Below are 17,269 nucleotides of genomic sequence, written 5' to 3'. Positions count from 1 at the left end.
GTAGGGGGGGGGCCCCATTTGGAAGTTCGCACCGGGGCCCATAACTTTGTAGTTACGCCACTGACTGGTTGTATCCTAAATCTTACACATATTGCTCTTTTTTCAGCTTCTCTGTAAAAATCTTGCCAGGCCCTTAGGAGTCAAGAAAAACAACAGAGGTCATCGTTTTTTTCCAGCATGTTGACTGGGTCTCTGTGGAAGCCCTTCGGATGCCCCCACCACACATCCCTTTAGTAAATAGTGTAAATGTGGAGAACTTCTACTTAGTTCTGGATGAATATTTTTATATATTATAATATAGTACTTAATCATTATTACATACTTATTTTCTACAGTTTTTTTTTCTAGCCAGCTAGACCTCACTGTCAATCTGAAATATTCAGGCTCGATGAAGTGGAGGCAGAAGAGGCTGGAAATTCAACAATGCCCCCAAGCAAACAGGCCACCTGTCAACTAGAAAACTCCTAAAACATCAGCTCTATTGTTATCTGAGCAAGATTTCCTCCTGGATTCCTGTAAGATCTACAGCAGAACACAAAGACCATCCAGATTCACGAGGAACACCTATTATGAAGACCGAAGAATAGATCCTTGGGATTGGCACTGGCTGAAGAAAACATCAGCACAGAGATTTCTCCTCTAGTTATCCTTGATCTTGAGAAATGAACCCACAATGATGGAGGAGCCAGATGACACACTAGTGGTAAGTAGAAATGCAAAAACACCTGCACTTCACCACATTCATAGGCTTTTGTAACCAGTGACTACGTTTTCTGTAGCTCACAATAGCAGCAGATCCCGAAATAGCAGCAATAGCAGCAGCAACCCGAAAACCCCGCCCATAAGACCGAAAACCGGTCCCGCCAAATTCAGGTGACAGGTTCCCTTTTAGTTCTCGTGAAGCACCTGAAGGGTTAATCAACTTCTTGAATGTGGTTTTGCGCACCTTGAGGGGTGTAGTTTATAGAATAGTGTCAAATTTGGGTTTTTTCTGTTATATTCTGTTATATTGACCCCCCAAACTCACTTCAAATTTGAGGTTGTCCCTAAAGAAATAATTTTGTAAATTTTGTTGGAAAAATTAGAAATCGTTGGTCAACTTTTAACCCTTATAATGTCCTAACAAAAAAAAATTATGTTTCCAAAATTGTGCTGATGTAAAGTAGACATGTGGGAAATGTTATTAACCATTTTGTGTGACATATCTCTCTGATTTAAGGGCATAAAAATTAAAAGTTTAGCTATGTTACTAAAGGGTAAGGCCGGGGTCAGACCTAACGTATAAAAATACGGTCCGTTTTTTACGGCTGAGATACGCAGAAAAGTTCCTGAACAGTGATCCGTATTCAATGCGAGGATGTGATTTTTTTTCTCCAATAAATATCCGTGTGTCATCCGTATGGCATCCGTACGGCGAGATTTTCTCGCCGACTTGTAAAATGGACATAGAATGGATCCATGGGCTCAAATATTCATGAAAACATATATACAGTTTATATATATATATATTTATGTCAGTGAGACACACAGATATATATATATTTTTTTTTATTTCATACAGGGCTAGATAGCAGAAAAGCCAGTAATTCAATTGTCGGCTTTTGATAAGTCCCTACCGAACCCGACAGGATATGAGACATGGTTTACATACAGTAAACCATTTAATATCCGTTATATTTTTACATATTCCTCACTAATAATGTTAGTAGTGTGTGTGTGTGTGCGCGCGTGTGTGTGTGTGTGTGTGTGTGTGTGTGTGTGTGTGTGTGTGTGTGTGTGTGTGCAAATTTTGGGAACTCTAGGTGTTAAAATAAAGGGTTAAAACATGGAAAAAAATGGAAAGCCAGTGACTGAGGGCAGGTATTAATAGCCTAGAGAGGGACCATGGTTATTGCCCCCCCTGGCTAAAAAATCTGCCCCCAGCCACCCCAGAAAAGGCACATCTGTAAGATGTGCCTATTCTAGCACTTAGCCACTCTCTTCCCACTTTCCTGTAGCTGTGGGATGTGGGGTAATAAAGGGTTAATGTCACCTTGCAAATGTGAGGTGACATTAAGCCTGGTTAATAATGGAGAGGAGTCAATAAGAAACCTATCTGTTATGATCCTAGTGGCAAGGATCGCAAGTAGGACTAGCTAAGTAACTAAACCAACTACAAACTCTGGGGAAGTGGTAACTGAATTGACCGCAACCTAATCCTATCCGCAAACAACTATAGGCAGCCGTGGAACGTACCTGAAAATCCTAGACGTCTCTTCACGGCCTGAGAAACTGACTATTCCTAGAGGGAACGAAAGTCCTCACTTGCCTCAGTGAAATGACCCCAAAGATATAGAATAGCCCCCCACAAATATTAACGGTGAGTCAAGGGGAAAGCACAAACGCAGAGATGAAATTAGATTTAGCAAATGAGGCCCGCTAACACTAGAAAGCAAAAAATAGGAAGGGAGCTGTGTGGTCAATTAAAAACCATATTCAAAAATATCCACACAGAGATCGCTCGAGCCCCCGCACCAACTAACGGTGCGGGGAAAGCAACTCTGTACCCCAGAGCAAACCAGCAGAAGAAATCACATATTAGCAAGCTGGACTAAACTCATCATACACAGAAATCATATTGCAGACTGATGAGCAAAAAATAATTAAACAGAACTTAGCTTCTCCTGAAGAGACTGAAACCGAAGATAATCAGGAGTAATCAGAATAGCACTGAGTACATTGACAGCCGGCAACAAGTGGAAGTGGAACAAAGCTAAATAGGAAACTCCCAAGTGAATAACGAGTCAGCTGATCAGCCACAGACCCGCAGGATAACAAACAAAGCCACCAGGGGGAGCCCAAAACAAAAGTCACACAATACCATCTGTGACCACAAGAGGGAGCCTGAAAACAGAGTTCACAACAGTACCCCCCCCTTGAGGAGGGGTCACCGAACCCTCATCAAAACCCCCAGGGCGATCAGGGTGAGCCACATGGAAGGCACGAACCAAATCGGCCGCATGAACATCAGAGGCGACAACCCAGTAATTATCCTCCTGACCATAGCCCTTCCATTTAACCAAATACTGAAGCCTCCGTCTAGAAATACGAGAATCCAAGATCTTCTCCACCACATATTCCAATTCTCCCTCAACCAGCACAGGGGCAGGAGGCTCAACCGGAGGACCCACAGGCACCACATACCTCCGCAACAACGACCGATGAAACACATTATGAATAGCAAACGATGCTGGGAGGTCCAAACGAAATGACACAGGGTTAAGGACTTCCAAAACCTTATAAGGACCGATAAACCGAGGCTTGAACTTAGGAGAGGAGACCTTCATAGGAACAAAGCGAGAAGACAACCACACCAAGTCCCCAACGCGAAGTCGGGGACCCACACAGCGACAGCGGTTGGCAAAGCGCTGAGCCTTCTCTTGTGACAGCTTCAAATTGTCCACAACATGATTCCAAATCTGATGCAACCTATCCACCACAACATCCACTCCAGGACAGTCAGAAGGCTCCACCTGACCCGAGGAAAAACGAGGATGAAACCCCGTATTACAAAAAAAAAGAGAAACCAAAGTAGCAGAACTAGCCCGATTATTAAGGGCAAACTCGGCCAATGGCAAAAAAGTCACCCAGTCGTCCTGATCAGCAGAAACAAAACATCTCAAATAGGTTTCCAAGGTCTGATTAGTTCGTTCTGTTTGGCCATTCGTCTGAGGATGGAAGGCCGACGAAAAAGACAAATCAATGCCCATCTTAGCGCAAAAGCTCCGCCAAAATCTAGACACAAACTGGGATCCTCTGTCGGAAACAATATTTTCAGGGATCCCATGCAAACGAACCACATTTTGAAAAAACAGCGGAACCAACTCGGAGGAGGAAGGCAACTTAGGCAAGGGCACCAAATGGACCATCTTAGAAAAACGATCACACACCACCCAGATGACAGACATTCTCTGAGAGACAGGGAGATCCGAAATAAAATCCATGGAAATGTGCATCCAAGGCCTCTTCGGGACAGGCAAAGGTAACAGCAGACCACTGGCACGAGAACAGCAAGGCTTAGCCCGAGCACAAATTCCACAAGACTGCACAAAGGAACGCACATCCCGCGACAAGGAAGGCCACCAAAAGGACCTGGCCACCAAATCTCTGGTACCAAATATTCCAGGATGGCCCGCCAACACCGAAGAATGAACCTCGGAAATAACTCTGCTGGTCCATCTATCCGGGACAGTCTCTCCGGTGGACAACGGTCAGGTCTATCCGCCTGAAACTCCTGCAGCACTCGTCGCAAATCTGGGGAGATGGCAGACAAAATCACCCCTTCTCTGAGAATAGCAGCCGGCTCTGAATCTCCAGGAGAGTTAGGCACAAAGCTCCTAGAAAGAGCATCAGCCTTTACATTCTTCGAACCAGGCAGGTACGAGACCACGAAATCAAAACGAGAGAAAAACAACGACCAACGAGCCTGTCTAGGATTCAGCCGCTTGGCCGACTCGAGATAAATCAGATTCTTGTGATCAGTCAAGACCACCACACGATGCTTAGCTCCCTCGAGCCAATGTCGCCACTCCTCAAATGCCCACTTCATAGCCAACAACTCCCGATTACCGACATCATAATTCCGCTCGGCAGGCGAAAACTTTCTTGAAAAGAAGGCACATGGCTTCATCACAGAGCCATCGGCGCTTCTCTGCGACAAAACAGCCCCCGCTCCAATCTCGGAAGCATCAACCTCGACCTGGAAAGGAAGAGAGACATCTGGCTGACATAAGACCGGAGCCGAAGAAAACCGGCGCTTCAGCTCCCGAAAGGCCTCCACAGCCGCAGGAGACCAGTTAGTAACATCAGAACCTTTCTTGGTCAAATCCGTCAAAGGCTTAACAACACCAAAAAAATTAGCGATGAAGCGACGGTAACCCCAGAGCAAACCAGCAGAAGAAATCACATATTAGCAAGCTGGACTAAACTCATCATACACAGAAATCATATTGCAGACTGATGAGCAAAAAATAATTAAACAGAACTTAGCTTCTCCTGAAGAGACTGAAACCGAAGATAATCAGGAGTAATCAGAATAGCACTGAGTACATTGACAGCCGGCAACAAGTGGAAGTGGAACAAAGCTAAATAGGAAACTCCCAAGTGAATAACGAGGCAGCTGATCAGCCACAGACCCGCAGGATAACAAACAAAGCCACCAGGGGGAGCCCAAAACAAAAGTCACACAATACCATCTGTGACCACAAGAGGGAGCCTGAAAACAGAGTTCACAACACCTATCCATTATTAATCCAATAGTAGGAAAGGGTTAAAAATAAACACACACATTAAGAATAAAGTATTGTAATGAAAGAAAGACACAGGGTTTTATTATCTTTATTGTATGCTCTATCCAACTGAAGACCCTCTTTCTCCTGTAACAAATTCCAACATAAAAAAGCAACAGTATTCCATACCTGTGTGCCGCAGAGTCCCACTATGTAAATCCATCTGAAGGGGTTAAATACAGATACAACCAGGAGCCTGCTAATGCAGCTGCTCCCGACTGTAAAAGACTGGGGAATGAATGAAATTAAGGTAACATAGCTTCAGTGACTCATTTGAACTCAATTGAACTGTAGCGTGAGAAAATATTCTGAAAAATTCCCACGCTACAGTTCATAAGAGTTTATGCCACCAGGGGGCCGAGAAATATACGGCAGATAGGAGCTGCCCCATAGAGAAACATTGGTCCGAGTGCAATGCGTTGTTTTTGCGCCACTCATATGTTTGTATTTTTCTCTAGTCTGACCCCAGCCTTAGGGCTCATACTCACTTGCTCGAGACTCGGATGAGTCTCGCATGGCAATACCCGGCACTGCACCTGGCACAGAGGATCGGAGCGTGTGGCTGTATGTATTCCTATGCAGCCGCACGCTCCGATCTGAGTGCCGGCAACAGCGCCGGGTATTGCCGTGCGAAACTCATCCGAGTCTCGCGCAAGTGAGTATGAGCCCTAAGGCTGGGGTCACAGTAGAGAGTTTTACAGATGTATGAGAGGTGCAAAAACAACGCATTGCACACAGACCAATGTTTCTCTATGGGGACGCTCCTATCTGCCGTATATTTCCCAGCTGTATTTTATGTGCGTAGAAAATTGCAGCATGCTGCGTTTGTCAGCGTATTGCGCAAAAAATCCGCCAATAAAAGTCTATGGAGGCGAGAAAAAATACGGATTACACACGGACCATGTGTGTGTGACTTGCGAGAAATACGCACTGGTGTTCTATAGAAAAGCCGGCAATTCGGTGCGGTGTACAGTAAAATCACACTGACAGGTTAGAATAGAATAGATCAAACAAATGTCTACACATAAAATAGGCATACAGGTCCTTCTCAAAAAATTAGCATATAGTGTTAAATTTCATTATTTACCATAATGTAATGATTACAATTAAACTTTCATATATTATAGATTCATTATCCACCAACTGAAATTTGTCAGGTCTTTTATTGTTTTAATACTGATGATTTTGGCCTACAACTCCTGATAACCCAAAAAACCTGTCTCAATAAATTAGCATATCAAGAAAAGGTTCTCTAAACGACCTATTACCCTAATCTTCTGAATCAACTAATTAACTCTAAACACATGCAAAAGATACCTGAGGCTTTTAAAAACTCCCTGCCTGGTTCATTACTCAAAACCCCCATCATGGGTAAGACTAGCGACCTGACAGATGTCAAGAAGGCCATCATTGACACCCTCAAGCAAGAGGGTAAGACCCAGAAAGAAATTTCTCAACAAATAGGCTGTTCCCAGAGTGCTGTATCAAGGCACCTCAATGGTAAGTCTGTTGGAAGGAAACAATGTGGCAGAAAACGCTGTACAACGAGAAGAGGTGACCGGACCCTGAGGAAGATTGTGGAGAAGGACCGATTCCAGACCTTGGGGAACCTGAGGAAGCAGTGGACTGAGTCTGGTGTGGAAACATCCAGAACCACCGTGCACAGGCGTGTGCAGGAAATGGGCTACAGGTGCCGCATTCCCCAGGTAAAGCCACTTTTGAACCATAAACAGCGGCAGAAGCGCCTGACCTGGGCTACAGAGAAGCAGCACTGGACTGTTGCTAAGTGGTCCCAAGTACTTTTTTCTGATGAAAGAAAATTTTGCATGTCATTCGGAAATCAAGGTGGCAGAGTCTGGAGGAAGACTGGGGAGAAGGAAATGCCAAAATGCCTGAAGTCCAGTGTCAAGTACCCAGTCAGTGATGGTGTGGGGTGCCATGTCAGCTGCTGGTGTTGGTCCACTGTGTTTCATCAAGGGCAGGGTCAATGCAGCTAGCTATCAGGAGATTTTGGAGCACTTCATGCTTCCTGGCACCTGCTCACAGTGCCAAAACCACTGGTACATGGTTTACTGACCATGGTATTACTGTGCTCAATTGGCCTGCCAACTCTCCTGACCTGAACCCCATAGAGAATCTGTGGGATATTGTGAAGAGAAAGTTGAGAGACGCAAGACCCAACACTCTGGATGAGCTTAAGGCCGCTATTGAAGCATCCTGGGCCTCCATAACATCTCAGCAGTGTCACAGGCTGATTGCCTCCATGCCACGCCGCATTGAAGCAGTCATTTCTGCCAAAGGATTCCCGACCAAGTATTGAGTGCATAACTGAACATTATTATTTGATGGTTTTTTTGTTTGTTATTAAAAAACACTTTTATTTGATTGGACGGTTGAAATATGCTAATTTATTGAGACAGGTTTTTTGGGTTATCAGGAGTTGTAGGCCAAAATCATCAGTATTAAAACAATAAAAGACCTGACAAATTTCAGTTGGTGGATAATGAATCTATAATATATGAAAGTTTAATTGTAATCATTACATTATGGTAAATAATGAAATTTAACACTATATGCTAATTTTTTGAGAAGGACCTGTATATACAGTTAGGTCCATATATATTTGGACAGAGACAACATTTTTCTAGTTTTGGTTATAGACATTACCACAATGAATTTTAAACAAAACAATTCAGATGCAGTTGAAGTTCAGACTTTCAGCTTTCATTTGAGGGTATCCACAATAAAATTGGATGAAGGGTTTTGGAGTTTCAGCTCCTTAACATGTGCGACCATGTTTTTAAAGGGACCAAAAGTAATTGGACAATTGACTCCAAGGCTATTTCATGAACAGGTGTGGGCAATCCCTTCGTTATGTCATTCTCAATTAAGCAGATAAAAGGCCTGGAGTTGATTTGAGGTGTGGTGCTTGCATTTGGAAGGTTTTGCTGTGAAGTAAACATGCGGTCAAAGGAGCTCTCCATGCAAGTGAAACAAGCCATCCTTAAGCTGCGAAAAAAGAAAAAAACAAGCCGAGAAATTGCTACAATATTAAGAGAGGCAAAATGTACAGTTTGGTACATCCTGAGAAAGAAAGAAAGCACTGGTGAACTCATCAATGCAAAAACACCTGGGCGCCCACGGAAGACAACAGTGGTGGATGATAAGAGAATAATCTCCCATGGTGAATAGAAACCCCTTCACAACAGCCAACCAAGTGACCAACACTCTCCAGGAGGTAGGCGTATCAATATCCGAATCTACCATAAAGAGAAGACTGCATGAAAGTAAATACAGAGGGTTCACTGCACGGTGCAAGCCACTCATAAGAATCAAGAATAAAAAGGCTAGACTGGACTTTGCTAAGAAACATCTAAAAAAGCCAGCACAGTTCTGGAAGAACATTCTTTGGATACATGAAACCAAGATCAACCTCTACCAGAATGATGGAAAGAGAAAAGTATGGCGAAGGCGTGGTACAGCTCATGATCCAAAGCATACCACATCATCTGTAAAACCCGGTGGAGGCAGTGTGATGGCTTGGGCATGCATGGCTGCCAGTGGCACTGGGTCACTAGTGTTTATTGATGATGTGACACAGGACAGAAGCAGCCGAATGAATTCTGAGGTATTCAGAGCCATACTGTGTGCTCAGATCCAGCCAAATGCAGCCACACTGATTGGTCGTCGTTTCATACTACAGATGGACAATGACCCAAAACATAAAGCCAAAGAAACCCAGGAGTTTATTAAAGCAAAGAAGTGGAATATTCTTGAATGGCCAAGTCAGTCACCTGATCTCAACCCAATTGAGCATGCATTTCACTTGTTAAAGACTAAACTTCAGACAGAAAGGCCCACAAACAAACAGCAACTGAAAACCATCACAGTGAAGGCCTGGCAGAGCATCAAAAAGGAGGAAACACAGCGTCTGGTGATGTCCATGAGTTCTAGACTTCAGGCAGTCATTGCCAACAAAGGGTTTTCAACCAAGTACTAAAAACTTTATTTAAAAATATTGAATCTGTCCAATTACTTTTGGTCCTTTTAAAAACAGGGTGGCACATGTTAAGGAGCTGAAACTCCTAAACCCTTCATCCGATTTTAATGTGGATACCCTCAAATGAAAGCTGAAAGTCTGAACTTCAACTGCATCTGAATTGTTTTGTTTAAAATTCATTGTGCTATTGTCTATAACCAAAGCTAGAAAAATGTTGTCTCTGTCCAAATATATATGGACCTAACTGTATATATATATATATATATATATATATATATATATATATATATATATATATATATATGTATATATATATATATATGTCATTGAGACACATATATATATATATATATATATATATATATATATATATATACACAGTATTTATATTCATTACAGAGCTAGATAGCATAAAAGCCGGTAATTCGATTGCCGGATTTTGCTATCTCCTTATCAAACCCAACATGATATGAGACATGGTTTACATACAGGTAACCATTTCATATCCCTTTTTTTGCATACTCCTCACTAATAATGTTAGTAGAGTGTGTATGCAAAATTTTGGTGCTCTAGCTGTTAAAATAAAGGGTTAAATTGCGGAAAAAACTGGAGTGGGCTGCCGCGCAATTTTCTCTGCCAGAGTGGGAAAGCCAGTGACTGAGGGCAGATATTAATAGCCTAGAGAGGGACCATGGTTATTGGCCCCTCCCTGGCTAAAAACTTCTGCCCCCAGCCACCCCAGAAAAGGCACATCTGTAAGATGCGCCTATTCTGGCACTTAGCCTCTCTCTTCCCACTCCTGAGTAGCGGGGGATATGGGGTAATAAGGGGTTAATGTCACCTTGCTATTGTAAGGTGACATTAAGCCTGGTTAATAATGGATAGGTGTCAATAAGACACCTATCCATTATTAATCCAATAATATTAAAGGGTTAATAATACACACACATTAAGAACAAAGTATTTTATTGAAATAAATACACACATGGGGTTGTAAAATCTTTATTGTACACTTAATCCACCTGAAGGCCCTCGTTCTGTAAAAGCATTACATACAGAGGATGACATGCGTAAAATACGCAGCCACACCCTGCCTACGGATGACATACGGATCACTGTTTTGGGATCATTTCTGCGTATTACGCCTGTAAAAAACGGACCGTATTTTCATACGCCAAGTGTGACGCCGGCCTTATAGCGAGTTACACTATCTGTTATGTTCAGCAGGTGGAGCTCTCCTTACACTGAGGTGCACCATTGGTTTTGGTCAGCAGGTGAAGCGCTCTTTAGGCTGGGTTCACATTTCATTTTGGCAGTCCGTTAGACGGACTGCGTTACACCGCGGCATAACGCGCAGTAACGCAGTCTGTTAACGCCGCCAATAATCCCTATGTCGGATGCATCGCTAGCGCACGCCCATAATAGACTTGCGCTAGGGATGTGCCGTTATTGAGTGACGAACCCTGGGACGCGTGCTGCGTTTCCGGGTCCGTCACTGCTAGTGCAGAAAGAGCATCTGCTAGCTCTATCTGCGCTAGCGAAATTTGGCACTTGCGTTAACAGCAGCCCATTAACGCATGTGTTGAACAGGCTGCTGTTAACGCAATGTGAACCTAGCCTTATACTGAGCTGGACTATCCATTTTTGGTCAGCAGAGAGAGCTGCCTTTAGGCTATGTGCACACGATGAGGATTTAGTGCGGATCCGCAGCGGATTTTTCCACGCAGAAACGCTGCAGATCCGCACTGTGATTTACAGTACAATGTAAATCAATGGGAAAAAAAAAAGCTGTGCAGACGGTGCGGAAAAATCCGCGCGGAAAGGCTGCGGATTTAAAAGAAGTGCATGTCACTTCTTTTGTGCGGATCTGCAGCGTTTCTGCACCCTTCCATTATAAAAATCCGCAGTAGTAAAAACCGTGGAAAATCCGCACAAAATCTGCATCAATTCCGCATAAAAACAGCATAAAATCCGAGGGAAATCTGCACCTGCGGTTTCTGTCAGGAGATGTAGATTTTGTGCAGAAAATTCTGCATCCCATTCCACAACGTGTTCACATAGCCTTAGGGTATGTTCACACGCTGAGGATTTTGCTGCGGATCTGCAGCGTTTCTGCAGCTGCGGGTCCACAGCAGTTTCCCATGAGTTTACAGTTCAATGTAAACCTATGGGAAACCAAAAACGCTGTGCACATGCTGCGGTAAAAAAACGCGCGGAAACGCAGCGGTTTACATTCTGCAGCATGTCACTTTCTGCGGATTCCACAGCGGTTTTACAGCTGCTCCTATAGAAAACCGCAGTGAAAACCGAAGAAAAACCGCAGTAAATCCGCGATAGATCTGCAGCAAAAACGCCGCGCTTTTGCCCTGCAGATTTATCAAACCTGCTGTGGAAAAATCCGCAGTGGACCAGAATACGTGTGCACATACCCTAAGGGTATGTTTCCACGGTCAGGAAACACTGCTTGTTTGACGCTGCGCAGAGCTGCAGCGTCAAACAAGCAGCGTCCAGATGTTCCAGCATAGTGGAGGGGATTTTATGAAATCCCGTCTCCACTATGCGTGGAAACCCGCACGCGGCGGCCCTGCGACTACGGACATGCTGCGCGTCTTTTCAGATCGCAGCATGTCCGTACACCTTGCGGGGACGCAGCGTCCCCGCAAGGCATATCACAGGGCGCTATGGGAGCGAGCGATCATCCCGGATGTGAAGAGTTAACACATCCGGCATGATCGCGTCCCAGAAAGGGGGCGGGGCTTAGCGCCGAGCGGCTTCGCCGCTGCGGCGATGCCGCCGGCCATCCTGACAGTGGAAACATACCCTTAGGGTATGTGTCCACATTCAGGATTGCATCAGGATTTGGTCAGGATTTTTCATCAGTATTTGTAAGCCAAAACCAGGACTGGAACAATTAGGCTATGTCTCCACGGTACGGATGGGGACCGGTATCGCCGCAGCGGCGAAGCCGCTCGGCGCTAAGCCCCGCCCCCTTAATGGGACGCGATCATGCCGGATGTGTTAACTCTTCACATCCGGGATGATCGCTCTCTCCCATAGGGCCCTGTGATATGCCTTGCGGGGACGCTGCGTCCCCGCAAGGTGTACGGGCATGCTGCGATCTGAAAAGACGCGCAGCATGTCCGTAGTCGCAGGGCCGCCGCGTGTGGGTTTCCACGCATAGTGGAGACGGGATTTCATAAAATCCCCTCCACTATGCTGGAACATCTGGACGCTGCTTGTTTGACGCTGCAGCGCTGCGCAGCGTCAAACAAGCAGCGTTTCCTGAACGTGGAAACATACCCTTAGAGGAAAAGTATAACAGAAACATATGCATCACTTTTGCATTTATCACCCACTCCTGGTTTTGGCTTACAAATACTGATGAAAAATCCTGACCAAATCCTGATGCAATCCTGAACGTGGACACATACCCTTAGGGTATGTGTCCACGGTCAGTAAACGCTGCGTGTTTGACGCTGCAGCGTCAAGCACGCGGCGTCCAGATGTTCCAGCATAGTGGAGGGGATTTTTTGAAATCCCGTGTCCACTATGCGTGGAAACCCGCACGCGGCGGGCCTGCGACTCCGGACATGCTGCGCGTCTTTTCAGATCGCAGCATGTCCGTACACCTTGCGGGGACGCAGCGTCCCCGCAAGGAATAACACAGGGCCCTATGGGAGGGGGGCGAGGATCCCGGATGTGTACAGTTAACACATCCGGCATCATCGCGTCCAAAAAGGGGGCGGGGCTTAGCGCCGAGCGGCTTTGCCGCTCCGGCGATACCGCCGGCCATCCTGAACGTGGACATGCAGCCTTAGGGTATGTGTCAACGTTCAGGAAACGCTGAGTTTTTGATGCAGCGTTGAGCAGCATGCATAAAAAACGCAGCGTCCAGAGGTTACAGCATAGTGGAGGGGATTTAATGAAATCCCGTCTCCACAGGCCCTCTTATCCCATGATATTCCTGCTAAGCTTCCTTTTATGATTTCTTGGGAGTCCTCTCTTGGTTTTGATGCATCTCTAGAGGACTGGCACTTTACGTTGGTGCACCCCTCTAAATATTCCTCGTGTATAGGACACTTGGAGCAATCAAAAAAGATCCAGCTGCAATGGTATCTAACCCCTGCTCGCTTAGCCAGGTTTGGTCCCTCTTTTTCCCCTCTCTGCTGGAGGGGATGCGGGGCTATTGGTTCTGGATCTCATATCTGGTGGTCCTGTCCGCGGATTCAGATCTTCTGGCGTCAAGTTGAAACTCTGATTGCGGAGGTCATTCAGGTTCCTTTTGTTTTAACCGGGTGTCTGGCTGTTTTGGGTGTCTACCTTGTGGGATTCCCCTCACCTCTCCGTCCAATAATCTCTAATATTCTGATTGCTGCTAGACAATGTATAGCGGGTCATTGGAAATCCTCAGATATTCCATCTATGGCTATTTTGATTTCCAAGATCAACCTTCATTTTACCTATGAAGCAATTATGGCACAGAGCCTCTCCAAGAAAAATAAAGTGCTCTCCTGGTGGGATCCTTGCGTTTCCTCAGTCCACATACCTCCGTCCGCCCTTGCTCTCATTTAGTAACTTTTGTAAGCTGCGATTTGTGCTATGGTTAATTCTGTATTTCTTTGTTGGAATTGCTGTGATTCTGAACATTGTGTATTCCCCCCCCTTCCCCTTGTACCTTTTTCTCCTTTGTTTCTCCTGCGGGAGATGTTATATGTACTTATGTACTTATTTCTTTATTGCTAATAAAAAGTTAATTGGTTAAAAAAAAAAAAAGAAATCCCGTCTCCACTATGCAGTAAGAGACGCATGCGGCACACCCGAGAAAACTCACATGCGGCGTGTCTTTTAAGAACGCAGCATGTCCTTACATTGCAGAAAAAACTCAAGGACAACGCAGGTTACCTGCCAGTGACCTCAGGTGCAGATTTGGTCAGGATTTTACCTGCATAAAATCCTGACAAAATCCTGAAGCATTCCTGAACGTGGACACTTTGGGTATGTCTCCACGTTCAGGATTGCATCAGGATTTGGTCAGGATTTTCCATCAGTATTTGTAGCCAAAACCAGGAGTGGAACAATGAGGGTATGTTTCCACGGTACGTAAACGCTGCTTGTTTGACGCTGCAGCGTCAAACAAGCAGCGTCCAGATGTTCCAGCATAGTGGAGGGGATTTTATGAAATCCCGTCTCCACTATGCGTGGAAACCCGCACGCGGCGGCCCTGCGACTCCGGACATGCTGCGCGTCTTTTCAGAACGCAGCATGTCCGTACACCTTGCGGGGACGCAGCGTCCCCGCAAGGCATATCACAGGGCCCTATGGCGAGGGGGGTGATGATCCCGGATGTGTACTGTACACATCCGGCACCATCGCGTCCCAGAAAGGGGGCGGGGCTTAGCGCCGAGCGGCGATCCCGCCGGCAAACCGTACCGTGGAGCCATACCCTTAGAGGAAAAGTATAACAGAAACATATGCTCCACTTTTGCATTTATCACCCACTCCTGGTTTTGGCTTACAAATACTGATGAAAAATCCTGACCAAATCCTGATGCAATCCTGAACGTGGACACATACCCTTAGGCTGAGTTCACACGTAGCAGAATTGCCACGGAAATTTCCGCGGAAATTCTGCGCCTCCTGCCGCGGGTATATCACATGCAGAATTTGCATGCATATACCCGCAGAAAACTAGCGTTTTGCAAGCATAATTAGCTTGCAGAATGATAGCGTTTTCCAAGCGATGCTACAGATCGCTTGGAAAACGCTATCATTCTGCAAGCTAATTATGCTTGCAAAACGCTAGTTTTCTGCGTTGACTGACTGACAGGTTGGTCACACTTGTCAAACATAGTGTTTGACAAGTGTGACCAACTTTTTACTATAGATGCAGCCTATGCAGCATCTATAGTAAAGGATAGAATGTTAAAAATAATAAAAAAAATAAAAAAAAAGGTTATACTCACCTCAGCGGCTTCCGTTCCTAATGCTGTGTGTTCAGGACCTTCCATTGACGTAGCGGTCACGTGACCGCGACGTCATCGCGGTCATGTGACCGCGACGTCATCGCAGGTCCTTCACACACACCTCGGAAGACGCTGAGAAGGTCGGGCCGCCAGAAGGTGAGTATATCGCTATTTTTTATTTTAATTCTTTTTTTTTTACCACTTATATGGTGCCCAGTGCGTGGAGGAGAGTCTCCTCTCCTCCACCCTGGGTACCAACTGCACTTGATCTGCTTACTTCCCGCATGGTGTGCACAGCCCCGTGCGGGAAGTAAGCAGATCAATGCATTCCTATGTGTGCAGAATCGCCGCAATTCCGCAATTTTAATGAACATGCTGCGTTTTTTCCTGGATTGCGATTCCGCTCAGGAAAAAAATGCAGCATGTGCACAAAAAATGCGGATTGCAATCTGTTACATAGGATGCTTAATGTTAGCGTTTTTTTCGCGGTTTTATAGTGTTTTTATAGCGAAAAACCGCGAAAAAAACGCAAAAAATCTGCTACGTGTGCACACAGCCTTAGGGTATGTGTCCACGTTCAGGATTGCATCAGGATTTGGTCAGGATTTTCCATCAGTATTTGTAAGCCAAAACCAGGAGTGGGTGATAAATGCAGAAGTGGTGCATATGTTTCTATTATACTTTTCCTCTAATTGTTCCACTCCTGGTTTTGGCTACTAATACTGATGGAAAATACTGACCTGAGCTGCACTATCTGTTTTGTTCACCAGGGGGAGCCCTCCTTGCACTGAGCTGTGTGTTCTGATTTGGTCAGCAGGAGGAGCCCTCTATTATCTGAGCCAACTGTTGTAATTGGTAGAAGAAGAAGCTAGTCTCACTGTGCAGCAGTGGAACGCAGACTGATCACGTGATCGTGACATAATGGAAGGTCCTTTAGCCCCATCTGTAACACAGCCTACTATGTGACTGATCACATGATTATGACATAGTTGAAGGTCTTTTAGCCCCTGGAGTCTTCCATCCTCTTGCTGCTGCTGGTGGTGAGTGTGCCTTGTATTCTATCTTGTTATTCTGGTCCCTGTGTAATAGGCGGTGTGTGCTCTATGTACAGTGTGTGCTTATTAGTAGCTTATATAGTTGTGTGAGAATATAGCTTACTTGTGCAGATATACTGACATCCTATGCAATGTATATTTTCTATATGTATCCATTGCACAGGGCATGCAGAGTATGTATCCATTGTACAGGGCATGCAGAGTATGTATCCATTGTACAGGGCATGCAGAGTATGTATCCATTGTACAGGGCATGCAGAGTATGTATCCATTGTACAGGGCATGCAGCGTATGTATCCATTGTACAGGGCATGCAGCGTATGTATCCATTGTACAGGGCATGCAGCGTATGTATCCATTGTACAGGGCATGCAGCGTACGTATGTATTGTACAGGGCATGCAGAGTATGTATCCAGTGTACAGGGCATGCAGAGTATGTATCCAGTGTACAGGGCATGCAGAGTATGTATCCAGTGTACAGGGCATGCAGAGTATGTATCCAGTGTACAGGGCATGCAGAGTATGTATCCAGTGTACAGGGCATGCAGAGTATGTATCCATTGTACAGGGCATGCAGAGTATGTATCCAGTGTACAGGGCATGCAGAGTATGTATCCATTGTACAGGGCATGCAGAGTATGTATCCATTGTACAGGGCATGCAGCGTATGTATCCATTGTACAGGGCATGCAGCGTATGTATCCATTGTACAGGGCATGCAGCGTACGTATGTATTGTACAGGGCATGCAGAGTATGTATCCAGTGTACAGGGCATGCAGAGTATGTATCCAGTGTACAGGGCATGCAGAGTATGTATCCAGTGTACAGGGCATGCAGAGTATGTATCCAGTGTACAGGGCATGCAGAGTATGTATCCAGTGTACAGGGCATGCAGAGTATGTATCCATTGTACAGGGCATGC

The 17,269-nt window shown here is 45.3% G+C and overlaps 1 protein-coding gene across 2 annotated transcripts in view; it reads left to right on the top strand.

Moving 5' to 3' along the window:
- The first annotated feature begins 371 nt into the window (after positions 1 to 371).
- Positions 372 to 17,269, top strand: part of LOC143767142 (uncharacterized) — an 87,815-nt gene continuing 70,917 nt past the window's right edge. The window contains exon 1 of one of the 2 annotated variants that reach the window (XM_077255174.1): positions 372 to 703. The gene's annotated coding sequence lies outside the window, so the exon portion shown is untranslated. Of the gene's footprint in view, positions 704 to 16,264; positions 16,331 to 17,269 lie in introns of those variants that run through there. The other variant, XM_077255172.1, reaches the window with a different exon arrangement.

The sequence above is a fragment of the Ranitomeya variabilis genome, chromosome 4 (assembly GCF_051348905.1).
Source record: "Ranitomeya variabilis isolate aRanVar5 chromosome 4, aRanVar5.hap1, whole genome shotgun sequence".
Taxonomy (NCBI): domain Eukaryota; kingdom Metazoa; phylum Chordata; class Amphibia; order Anura; family Dendrobatidae; genus Ranitomeya; species Ranitomeya variabilis.
Note: the sequence above shows the minus strand (reverse complement) of the source record. Positions and strands in the feature narration are given on the sequence as shown.